Source organism: Lagenorhynchus albirostris, chromosome 1, assembly GCF_949774975.1.
Source record: "Lagenorhynchus albirostris chromosome 1, mLagAlb1.1, whole genome shotgun sequence".
Taxonomy (NCBI): domain Eukaryota; kingdom Metazoa; phylum Chordata; class Mammalia; order Artiodactyla; family Delphinidae; genus Lagenorhynchus; species Lagenorhynchus albirostris.
The window spans coordinates 187,042,934-187,056,537 of NC_083095.1; the positions used below are offsets into that span (position 1 = coordinate 187,042,934).

The following is a 13,604-nucleotide window of genomic DNA, read 5'->3' on the forward strand; positions in this document are numbered from 1 at the left end:
CCCTCAACAAAATACTAGCAAACAGAATCCAACAGCACATTAAACGGATCATACACCATGATCAAGTGGGGTTTATTCCAGGAATGCAAGGATTCTTCAATATATGCAAATCAATCAACGTGATACACCATATTAACAAACTGAAGAAGAAAAACCACATGATCATCTCAATAGATGCAGAAAAAGCTATCGACAAAATTCAACACCCATTTATGATAAAAACTCTCCAGAAAGTAGGCATAGAGGGAACCTACCTCAAGATAATAAAAGCTATATATGACAGACCCCCAGCCAACATCATTCTCAATGGTGAAAAACTGAAACCATTTCCTCTAAGATCAGGAACAAGACAAGGCTGCCCACTCTCACCACTATTATTCGACATAGTTTTGGAAGTTTTAGCCACAGCAATCGGAGACGAAAAATAAATAAAACGAATGCAAATTGGAAAGAAGTAAAACTGTCACTGTTTGCAGATGACATGGTGCTATACACAGAGAATCCTAAAGATGCCACCAGAAAACTACTACAGCTAATCAATGAATTTGGTAGAGTAGCAGGATACAAAATTAATGCACAGAAATCTCTTGCATTCCTATACACTAATGATGAAAAATCTGAAAGAGAAATTAAGGCCACACTCCCATTTACCACTGCAACAAAAATAATAAAATACCTAGGAATAAACCTACCTAAGGAGACAAAAGACCTGTATGCAGAAAACTATAAGACAGTGATGAAAGAAATTAAAGATGATACAAACAGATGGGAAGATATACTATGTTCTTGGATTTTCTGTGAAAATGACTATACTACCCAAAGCGATCTAAAGATTCAATGTAATCCCTCTCAAACTACCAAGGGCATTCTTCACAGAACTAGAACAAAAAATTTCACAATTTGTATGGAAACACAAAAGACCCCAAATAACCAAAGCAATCTTGAGAAAGAAAAACAGAGCTGTAGGAATCAGGCTCCCTGACTTCAGACTATACTACAAAGCTACAGTAATCAAGGCAGTATGGTACTGGCACAAAAACAGAAATATAGATCAATGGAACAGGATAGAAAGCCCAGAGATAAACCCACGCACATATGGTCACCTTATCTTTGATAAAGGAAGCAAGAATATACAATGGAGAAAAGACAGCCTCTTCAATAAGTGGTGCTGGGAAAACTGGACAGCTACATGTAAAAGAATGAAATTAGAACACTCCCTAACACCATACACAAAAATAAACTCAAAATGGATTAAAGACCTAAATGTAAGGCCAGACACTATAAAACTCTTAGAGGAAAACATAGGAAGAACACTCTATGACATAAATCACAGCAAGATCCTTTTTGACTCACCTCCTAGAGAAATGGAAATAAAAACAAAAATAAACAAATGGGACCTAATGAAACTTAAAAGCTTTTGCACAGCAAAGGAGACCATAAAAAAGACAAAATGACAACCCTCAGAATGGGAGAAAATATTTGCAAATGAAGCAACTGACAAAGGATTAATCTCCAAATTTACAAGCAGCTCATGCAGCTCAATATCAAAAAAACAAACAACCCAATCCAAAAATGGGCAGAAGACCTAAATAGACATTTCTCCAAAGAAGATACACAGATTGCCAACAAACACATGAAAGGATGCTCAACATCACTAGTCATTAGAGAAATGCAAATCAAAACTACATGAGGTATCACCTCACACCAGTCAGAATGTCCATCATCAGAACATCTACAAACAATAAATGCTGGAGAGGGTGTGGAGAAAAGATAACCCTCTTGCACTGTTGGTGGGAATGTAAAGTGATACAGCCACTATGGAGAACAGTACGGAGGTTCCCTAGAAAACTAAAAACAGAACTACCATATGACCCAGCAATCGCACTACTGGGTATATACCCAGAGAAAACCATAATTCAAAAAGAGTCAGGTACCACAATGTTCACTGCAGCTTTGTTTACAATAGCCAGGATATGGAAGCAACCTAAGTGTCCATCGACAGATGAATGGATAAAGAAGATGGGGCACATATATACAAAGGAATATTACTCAGCCATAAAAAGAAATGAAATTGAGTTATTTGTAGTGAGGTGGATGGACCAAGAGTCTGTCCTACAGAGTGAAGTAAGTCAGAAAGAGAAAAACAAATACTGTATGCTAACACATATACCTGGACTCTAAATTAAAAAATGGTTCTGAAGAACCCAGGGGTAGGACAGGAATAAAGACACAGACATGGAGAATGGATCTGAGGACACAGGGAGGGGGAAGGGTAAGCTGGGACAAAGTGAGAGAGTGGCATGGACATACATACACTACCAAATGTAAAATAGACAGCTAGTGGGAAGCCGCCGCATAGCACAGGGAGATCAGCTTGGTGCTTTGTGATCACCTAGAGGCATGGGATAGGGAGGGTGGGAGGGAGATGCAAGAGGGAGGAAATATGGGGACATATGTATACATATAGCTGATGCACTCTGTTACAAAGCAGAAACTAACACACCACTGTAAATCAATTATACTCCAATAAAGATGTTAAAAAAATGTTAAAATAAAAGAGTAACCACAACAGCTAATGTTTACCAAACACTTAAAATGTGGCGGCCACGGTTCTAAGAACTTTATTACCTCATGTATTCCTCACAATAATGCTAACAGACAGCACTATTACTCTCTGCCTCCCTCCTAATTTTAGTTTTCTTCTTTTGCATTTATTTTAAATTCATTTTTGGCTGTGTTGAGTCTTTGTTGCTGCGTGCGGGCTTTCACTAGTTGGGGCGAGTGGGGGCTACTCTTCATTGCGGTGCACGGTCTTCTCATTGCGGTGGCTTCTCCTGTTGCAGAGCATGGGCTCTAGGCGCGTGGGCTCAGTAGTTGTGGCTCACGGGCTCTAGAGCGCAGGCTCAGTAGTTGTGGCACACGGGCTTAGTTGCTCCGCGGCATGTGTGATCTTCCCGGACCAGGGCTTGAAGCCTTGTCCCCTGCATTGGCAGGCGGATTCTTAACCACTGTGCCACCAGGGAAGCCCACCCTCCCTCCCAATTTTAGGTGAGAAAAATGAGGCCCAGAGAGGTTAGGTAACCTGCCTGAGGTTTCAGCACTAGTAAGTAGACAGGACCCTTTAAAAGCTGTTTCCCAACAAGAATCTGATTAGTTCTGACCGTATTTTTCTACTAGGCAAATACAAATAAGATAAAAAGGAGCCTTAGTCCATTGGTTCATTTTTCCCCCAAAATGAAGATGGGCAACGTCATACTTGCACACCTTCCACTTCAGACCAACCGCTCTGTTCTCACCTTCCCTGTGTTCCTGCCAAGAGAGAAGGCCGCTGCGTGGGAGCTGAGGGTGGGCTTCTCTCTGCCCCCTGATCAACCTCCCTCCACGCTTCTTACCCTCAACCCAAGAGCCATGTTTTTCCCTGGTGGCTTCAGAAGCAGGAAGACCCAGAATCTCTGACCTTCTTCCACAGGGCCGGGTGGCTCTCCGAGCTCAAAGCGCTGTAGGTCCTCTGACAGGCACCGCGTGTCTGAGGGCCGCTGGGCCACCAGCCGGCACCCACACCCAGCACGCTTTGTGGCCTTGCAGGCCACCCTTCACTGCTTTCGCCCCGACCATCGTCTGCTCCCCCCAAGCCACCCCTTACCCTGACCTCCAAGGGCTACCTTGTCCAGTCCCAGATCCCTAGTCTACTGGACTGACACCTGCCATCAGCTGCTCCCCACTCAAATCTCGGTACCTGTTTTCTGATCATCCACGGGGTCCCCCTCCATCTCTTCCCACAATCCTGCCCCAGCCTCTGCCACCTGCCTCTCCCCCGGCCACACACGCAGATCCAGCAAACAGATGTGCCCCTGAGGGCATCCACGCCTCCACTCCCGCCCAAAGGCCCATTAGACTCTTCAGCCCCCAACCCGCTGCCCCACCAGAGAACCGCCTGTGCCTCAGCGTAACAAATGCTAAATGTCCTAACGACTGGCCCTGAGGATCATTCTGAGGTACCTACTCTGCATCAGGTACTACACAGACTCATCTTTTATTTGAGGGGCGGATTTTTCCCATTTTATCAATGAGGAAATTGACGTACAAAGACAGGAAGTGATCTAAGGGCATGTTACAAATAAACGGCAAAGTGGGATAATTAATAAAGACCATCGCTCCAAAGTCGGTGCTTTGAGTCAGGACACAATGCTCTCTCCTTATATCAACTCTAGAGGTATTAAACAACACCCAAACAGGAGGCTTTACCACAATGAATCTAAACAAAGGTGTCTTTGTTATGTTGACTTTCAGAAGTTTCTAAAGGATGGGGGCTGGTTGCCAGGGCTGGAACGTTCAGTCCCGCCCCTGGCTACCCCGTTCTTCCTAACTTGGTCTAGAGATTCAGTGCAATCCCAATGAAAACCACAGCAAGTTTATTTTGTGAATGGCGACAAACCGATTCTAGAATTTATATGGGAAGACCCAAAATAGCAATAAAATATTGAAAAAGAAAAACAAACTCAGAAAATTGACACGTCCCAACTCAAAACTTACTATATAAATCCACAGTCACTAATTGAAAAACACAAAGACATCACTGGAACAGAAGAGTGCGCAGAAACAGACCCACACAAATAGAGTCAACTGGTCTCTGACAAAGGAGCAAAGGCAATTCAACGGAAAAAGGATCATCTTCTCAACAAACGGTGCTGGAATTTGACATCTACATAAGAAAAAAAAATCTAGACACAGAACTTACACCTTTGACAAATATTGACTCAAAGTGGTTCATAGTGTAAAATGCAAAAGCGTAAAGTCCTAGAATACAACACAGGAGAAAACCTAGGCAGCCCTTGATCTGGTAATGACTTCTTAGATACAACACCAAAAGCACTATCAAAAAAAAAAAAAGGTGTTAACTGGCTGGGACTTCATTAAAATTAAAAACTTCTCCTCTATGAAAGACAATGTTAATAAAAGGGAAACAAGAGCTACAGACTAAGACAACATTTTTGCAAAACACACATCTGATATAGGACTTCTTTCCAAAATACGCAAAGAACTTTTTAAATCCAACAATAAGAAAACAAACATCCCAATTAAAAAGTGGGCCAAAGAACTTAACAGATATACAGAGGGCAAACAAGCATATGAAAAGATCTTTCACATGACACGCCATTAAGGAACTGCCCATTGAAAACACACCTATTGGAATGGGCAAAATCCAGAATACTGACAGCACCAGACATTGACGAGGGTGTGGAGCCACAGGAACTCTCATTCGTTGCCGGGGGATGTACGAAATAGTGCAGCCACTTCGGAAGACAGTGGTTTCTTATTACACCAAAAACACTCTTACCATATGATCCAGCAATTCTGTTCCTTTGCATTTACCCAAAAGAGTCAAAAAACTACGTTCACACAAAAATCTGCACATGGATGTTTATAGCGGCAAACTGACAAAATGTGACAGCAACCAAAGATGTCCTTCAATATGTGAAAGGACAAAAAAACTGTGGTGCATTCAGACAACGGAATTTTAACCAGTAACAAAAAAATACGAGCTACGGAGCCAAGACAAGACACAGAAGAAACTTAAACTCATATTGCTAAGTCAAAGAAGGCTTTCTGTAAAGATTACGTACTCTACGATTTCAACTATATCACATTCTGGGAAAGGCAAAACTATAGAGACATAAAATTTCAGTGGTTGCCTGGGGTTCAACAGGAGGTAATGAGGAAGAGAGGGAAAAATAAGTAGCACACAGAGGGTATTTAGGACAGTGAAACTACTCTGTAGGATGTTATGCATCTGTTAAAAGCCATAGTGTGTTACAGCACAACCAGCGGACAACAATGCAAACTGTGGATTTTAGTGAATAATAATGTATCGATGCTGCTTCATCAACTGCAACCGAAGTATCACTCGAATGAATGCCAGATGTTAACAGGGGAAACTGCTGTAAAAAAAAGTGAAGTATAATAAACAAAAAAAGGAGGAGAATGGGGATAGAATACGCGCAAAACGACTCTTTTCAGCAATACCGGCGCTGGTAATAGCAGCATTGCTATTTGTGTGTAATGTACCAAATAAGTAACTGTGAGATAGTCTAACATCACGTGTATCCCTGACAGTCAGGATCCTCAGAGTGGAAGAAAAGCAGAGACTAGTGTGAAGGAAGTTAAGGAAGAGCCTTACAGTCCCATATTTGAATTGGACCTACCAGTATGAGCTCGTTAGATATTTTAATCTTCATATATGTGTATATATGTATCTGTATATATCTACAGATACATATATTGCGACACGTGTGTGTGTGTGTATACTGTTTTTTTTTTAGCTGTGTCCGCTAAAAATGCCTAAAGACCATGAACGACCCAGGAATAATGAGCACCCCTGGAGCCCAGATTGTGGTCCCAAAATATTGCACACTAAGACAGACAAACAAAAACAGGGTTTCTATGAGGACAGCTGATTCCAGGTCCGGGACAGGAATTCACAGACACACCGGGCACAGCTTGTTACACTTTGCTCACGTCCACTGGATGTGAGAGCCAACAAGAGTTCCACAGGCCAAAAATGAACAGTTTGCACTTGAACAAGGACCATGGCTGCAAGGCTGTGGTGTGCATGGATGAAAACTTGTTTTTTTTTTTGCGGTACGCGGGCCTCTCACTGTTGCGGCCTCTCCCGTCGCGCGGCACAGGCTCCGGATGCGCAGGCTCAGCGGCCATGGCCCACGGGCCCAGCCGCTCCGTGGCATGTGGGATCTTCCCGGACCGGGACTCGAACCCGCGTCCCCTGCATCGGCAGGCGGACTCTCAACCACTGCGCCACCAGGGAAGTCCGAAAACATATTATTTTAAAGAGCAAAATTTCTGACACCTGTCTCCACATTCAGAGTTTCCCCCTGAACTGGTCTGGGGTGCAGCCTGAGCACTGCAATGTTTAAACATTCCCTAGGTGAGTCTAAAAACCAGACAAGTTTGCCAGCAGCTGGTATAGATGATACCAACCTGTGAGCAAGCTAATTCTCAGAGAAAAGCTTGAGGTGTGAGTGATTTCTCTCGGAAGAGGGCAATGCACTGAGTGAGCACCTCGGGAGGCCTGACCAGCACCTCTGCGAGAGCTCATTCTGCATCAGGAACGTTAAGCCTTTGCCTGACATCTAAGTGTCAAATGTCTTCCCCATTTCGGTGATTCCCGCTTCCATTTTAAAGCGTACACAAGAGCACACCCCATGACTCAATAATTCCACCCCTAGTCTGTAACCAACAGAAAGGAATACGTGTGTTCACATGGTCACAGCAGCACTACGGGTGGCAGCCCCAGCCTGGGAGCGACACGAACATCCATCCACAGCAGAACGGACGCCTGAACTTGGCAGTCACACCCTGGATCTGTCACCAGTGTCACGACACGAATGAAGCTCGTGAACAAGATGCTGAGCGTTAAGAACCAGAGAGTAAAGAGTGTGCACTGTAAACCCTCTTTCCTTTGAACGATGCACATCAACAGGCAAAGGGAATCTATGCTGTCAGTCAGGACCCTGTCCTGAGGGGCTAGTGCCTGGGACATGCCCACTGTGTTCTGTTTCTTGCTTTGAAAATCTGTCACACTGTACAGTTATACGTGCGCTTATCTATAGGATAGCCTTCAGTAAAGGCTTCTTGAAATGGATTTTTTTAAGAGTGTGTTAAGTGTTTGGGGAAGAAGAAGGTTCCTGTTTCCTCGGCCCCATGGGCAAGAGCAGAGGAGGGTCGGCATCCCTGAACGCATTCCTCAACGGATACAGACTCAGCAGCCCATACAGGGCAGGGACGCGGCTTTCGGGACCAGACCACCAGGAGGCACTCAGTGGATGCTTGCTGAGTTAGCGGCTGTACCTTCGTACGTGCACCTGACTGTCAAAAACGTTAGTGACATGAGTAAGGCAAGAAAGCATGAGCAGGGGCTCGCCTGGTGGGACAGTGCTTGGGAGTCCACCTGCCGATGCAGGGGATGCGGGTTCGTGCCCCGGTCCAGGAGAATCCCATGTGCCGCGGAGCGGCTGGGCCCGTGAGCCATGGCCGCTGAGCCTGCGCGTCCGGAGCCTGTGCTCCGCAACGGGAGAGGCCACAATGGTGAGAGGCCCGTGTACGGGGCCGGGGGGGGAGGTAACAACATAGCTTCTGGAGTCTGAGTGCCTGGCTGCAAATCCTGACTCTGCTACTTAGTGTGTGACCTAGAGCAAAAGGTACTTAAGTTCTCAACGTCTCTGTGCTATAAAATGGGTGACGAGGATGACGACGATGATGATAACTGTGAGGTTTAAAGGAAATAATCCACATGAAGGGCCACGTACAGTGCCCGGCACACGTGTGCGTGTGCATTAATGCGCTCCATATAGAGAGTTTAAAATTATCTATTATTTTTATCCTTTTCTAATATAGAGTACACAATTTGTAGAGTACCAACAGGTTAAATAGGCATCTTTCACAAGGCCTGAAGACTGAAATACTTACAGCTCTGAAAAACCAACTGTGTATGTAAACATCTGCAGAACAGCCACTTGTACACTGAGGGTGTACACCATGTCACCAATCTCTGCTCTGTGCTGTGCTCTGAGAAACCAAGAGGCCAAGACCCCCTCCAGTTTACTACCTGGTCTGAGGTGTGCCTTTCATTGGGCCCACTTTACCCTTAAGAACTATTCTGAGTCCGGAGGAATTGTTAACAGGTACACAGAGAAACGTATTAAATGCAAAGGCTCTTTATGACGTACCGGTAAACTACAACCACAGTTACCGTTTCATTCAACTCAGGTTTATTCTGTTGCGATACATGAACCAATACTGCCCCAAGAGAACCTTCTCCAGCACCATACTTCATAGAGGGTTTTAAGCTAATGTTCTAAGTTTGAAGATAGAAAAAAATGAATTAATGTACAGTATAAAAAATCTCACATCTGCCGTTAAACCCAGTTAAAATTAATAGTTTTTCAGAAAAGCCTAAGGAAACGGGGAGGGTTCAGAGTTAACTCTGACCAGATAGAGACCAAGTTGCCTCTACTGTTTTCTTTGACAGTTAAAGCCCTGCAACGATATGATAAACCCAAGCTTCCAAGCTGGCAGACTGGAAGAATGATGCCTTTTCTTAGCCTAGCACAGTGTTGTTTTTTTGGGTTTTTTTAATGCCACGATTTATTTCTGGACTCTCTGTTCTATTCCACTGGTCTATATGTCTGTTTTTATACCAATACCACATCTTTTTTTTTTTTTTTTTTTTTTGGCCACACCGCACGGCATGCGGGATCTTAGTTCCCCGACCAGGGATCAATCCCACGCCCCCTGCAGTGGAAGCGTGGAGCCTTAACCACTGGACCGCCGGGGAAGCCCCCAGCACAGTGTTTTTAAAGAATTCTGAAACTGACTGGCATGAGGTGAGGCCCGCCAGCCCCGCTTAGCCCTGGAAAGCATCACTCCTTAAGGCCTGAGCCAGGGGTGGGAAACCACACTGCACAGGGTTACAGAACAAAGCTGTCGGTGTGTCTAACGTGTGATGCTGGGGCTTTCTCGACCTTCTATTTGCTCATCTGTAAAACGCTGATTATTATCTGCGCCAAAGGCTGACGCGAGAAGCACTTAACACCATGTAAGCACGCACATGTGTACCATTCAGAATCTCTGATGCAGACGTGATGGGCTGATCTGTGGCCCCCTCAAGTCCTGTGTTGAAGCCCTCAGAGTGACACTGTGTTTGGAGACAGGACCTTCAAAGAGGTGATGAAGTTACAATGAAGCCAGAGGGTGTGCCCCCTCTCTCCTGTGCTACGCTTTCTACCCCAGTGCACCTGAATTCTTAACTGAGAAGGACAGCAACCTTCTTCAATAAATTTTTCCCAAACACCAAGTACAAAAATAACAGAGGTGCACACGCAGAGCCCAGAAAAGACGTTTAAGCCAGGCTGGAGGGGATGGTGGGTTAAAATTTAGTCCTGGGGAGCTTCCCGGAGGAGGTGACACATGTGAATGGAGTCACATGGACAGAAAGTCATCTCCACCCTCAACAAGCGTTAATTCACAAGGCTGAGAGGAGGGTGGCTGGAGAGAGAAAGGGTAAGGACTGCCCAGGCCAAGATGTTTAAAAACACAAAGGTGGGCTTAAACACACAAGTCAGGAGAGCAAAAAAAGAAAAGGTCTTAATAAAGATCACAGTGAAAGGGACATGGTCTTCCCAGCTCTCCTATCATTCCCCCAAAGAAGTCCTATCATGATGAAAATTCCCAGCAGGCATCACCACTTCCTGGGTTAACAGCCCCTCCAGATAACCAACCCGGGATTACGTCTGTTGATTCTTTTGCAGGGTCCTTCAGAAAGACAACTACCTCAGAGGCAGCTGATTTTTCTCTTTTAAAATATTCTGTAATAACCTCAATGGGAAAGGAATTTGGAAAAGAATGGATACTTGTATGGGTATAACTGAATCACTCTGTGGTACATCTGTAATGAACACATCATTGTTAATCAACTATACTCCAATATAAAATAAAAATTAAAATAATAATAAAATAAAATTTATCTGAGAGATACTTTAGTCTAACCTGAAGAAAAACAACAACAACAACAACAAAAAACCGATAAAGGTTTGACACCCAGAGCGCAGTAAATGTGAAGAGATTAAGAAGTCAGAGAGATTTAAATAAAAGAAATGAAAAAAAGTCTCTCTGGCTGCTGATGGGAGTCTCTGCTCCCAGGAAGCTGATGACAGGACCCTTCAAGAGCAACTTTATCATCTGGGTGAAGAGCTGCTGCATGAGAGAGAGTTTCTGCTGTGAAGTCTCTTTAATAAAGTACAAAATTGGTACCATTCCTCCCAGAAGCTTTCAACAGATTACATGCTGTGCAGGAAAAAAAAAAATGAAGGAAAAGAAATAAAATGAGCGATCATTTTAAAGAAACAGCAATCGAAATCTATGGGAACCCTAGGCAAGAGGGCCAAACACACCAGGTTCTGTTAAGCCACACAGAAAACGTCAACACATAACACACACAGATGCCTTTCCCAGTTCAACTAAGCAGGCTATTCCCCGTTGAGGTCATCGACTGCATTGGGACTGGTTCCGTATGAGGCTTACGCACTCTCTGGACATTCACATGAGCAGTTAACACTCACTGTGCGCTGAGTACTGGCTCGGTGCTAAGCCCTCGACAGGAAGCAGTGCACTCGGCGGTACACCCATGCCCCCAAGCGGGTACTTAGGTTTCCATCTAACGATGAGGCACTTGAGGCCCAGAACGGTTTCGCAGCTTCTCTAAAGTAACACAGCGATAAGTAAACCTGAACAATCTAAACCCAGTCTACTCAACTCCAGGTCCCACTTGTAAGCGCTGGACTACGTCTGCCTCTCAGGGTTGGATCTGAGCATCTCCAGAACCTGGCTGGACTGACAGAAAACTTTGAGACTGCTGGATGTCTGGCTCCAGCCTATGAAGTTTTCCCCGCCAGAAAGCTTTTGGTACCTCAACTCCTGAAAGCATTTTTTAAAGGCAACTTACTGTCTCAGAGGAATAAAAGGGCTACGTTTATAAGACGCAACTCTCCCAAGCAGAAGTGGAGCCTGTTTCCTATGCTTAGAATAGGTACACAACTACCACTCTTAGCTTCAAAGCTTAATTCTTTCTCATCGTTGGAGAAACTAAACAAAGCAACGATAATGAAGGGAAGGCTTCATACAGTACCATTCTCTGTCCATGCGAATAAGCTGTTCCCTGGGTTCCATCTTGATACTAGTACATAAAACCTCAGGGAATTCCCTGGAGGTCCAGGGCTTAGGACTCAGTGCTTTCACTGCTGAGGCCCGGGTTCCATTCCTGGTTGGGGAACTAAGATACCACACGGCCAAAAAAAAAAAACAACAAATAAATAAAACCTGAGGATTACAGTTAAAATTTTATAAGTAAAAGACTATGGGAATCCTTATACTACAGCTAAGGGGATCATGCCAAATACTTTAATATATATTAAAACATATAACGTTATGTACACTACTGATAAATGAGCCCCAGTGGAGGATGGGATTCTGAAGGCATCCTGGGACCCTCAGAGTCCAGAAGTCGGGGAGTTTTACTCCTTCCCTGGGTCTACCACACTCCAGAGGCCTGCGGAGGTGGGATTTCCAAATTCACTTCCACCAAACTCCCCAAGAAGCACTCTTGCTCTTCCTGAAGCGACTTCTTTGGGAAAACATTAAGAATGACCTTGCTTTTCCAGCACCTAATATTACACCAGAAAGAGCTTTTTCAGGAAGCAAGTGGCTATCTTTTCTTCTTCAATAAAAGCCAAGGCTTCAAAGAGATAAAGCAACTGAACTGAAATAGCTACACCACTCTCCCTACTTATAAATATTACATAGAGAATCCTCTTCAAAGCTGAGGAGCACAAAGTTCCTCTAGTGAAAGCAACCTTTTTTCAAGCCCATAAGAAAGAGCCCTGAGGGGCAGAAACCCGTGGGACCAAGGGCACAGCCGAGCCAGGCCTCCTGCTTCCATCCTCTTCCCCCCATCCCCTTCCTCTGACGCAGCTGTGCCCCCAGGGACCGTCACGATTCCAGCAGGGCAGGGGCGGTACAGGGACACATCCAGATCTGCAACTGCCAGTCCCTCACCTGAGACACCTGCTGCCACCACGAAGCCACAACTACTGAGAGAGGCCAGCACAGACCAGGGGACTGAAATGCTAATTCGTACAAAAGCTAAACTTAAGGGCAGGTGTCTTCCTAAGGATTACCAAATGCAAATCACCTACAGCTTTTCATCCCCCTGCCTTTTGCAGCGATGCATCAATGGCACCAACACCAATCTCTGTCCCAGGCGCAAACCACGGATTCACGCTAACTTTGCTCTCTCCAGGCCTAACAAGCAATCCGTCATCTTTTAGGGTCTCCTGGACATCCCTCCTTCTTCTCCAGTGTCACATCCTCGTCTGGATCTCATCAGCTCGCAGGCCTAATCCATCATTCTTTCCTTCATCCGTCAAACATTTCGGAGCACCTACTGTGTTCCAGGCACTAGAATAAACAAGGCACACAGGAATACTGCACTGCTTTCGTTCCCCCTCGGCCTCCCAGTGGGGAAGAAAGACATCTGGATTAAGAACACATCACAATCCTGTGTAACAAGTGTCATGAAGCGGGACTTCCCTGGCGGTCCAGTGGTTAAGACTCCGAGCTTCCATTGCAGGGGACACGGGTTCGATCCCTGGTCGGGGAACTAAGATGCCGCAGGCCCCACACAGTGCGACCAAAAAAAAAAAAAGGGTCATGAAGCAAAGTGTGTCCAAACTTCACTGAGAAGGCTTCACACAGGCTGTGGCGTCTGAGCTGACTCTTGACAGGTAAGTAAAAGGATCTGGGGTGAAGGGAGTGGAGAGGGAGGAAACGATACTTCTAAAGGCACAAAGACGAGAAGGAATGCCCTGGCTCAGAAAGGACCATCAGTTCATTATGGTTGGGATGCCAGATGCATGGAAGGAACAGGCGCTAAGGTAGGCTGTAGTCAGATTCAGAAAGGAACAGGTCATCGCAAGGAACACGGAGCATTACCATTGGTAATGGACAACCAGAAGGTCCAAACTTCAGCCACA

The 13,604-nt window shown here is 45.0% G+C and overlaps 1 protein-coding gene across 6 annotated transcripts in view; it reads right to left on the reverse strand.

Annotated features, from left to right (window-relative positions):
* The window catches only part of RSU1 (Ras suppressor protein 1), a 356,276-nt gene that overhangs the window by 341,220 nt on the left and 1,452 nt on the right, over nt 1-13,604 (reverse strand). The window lies entirely within an intron of this gene.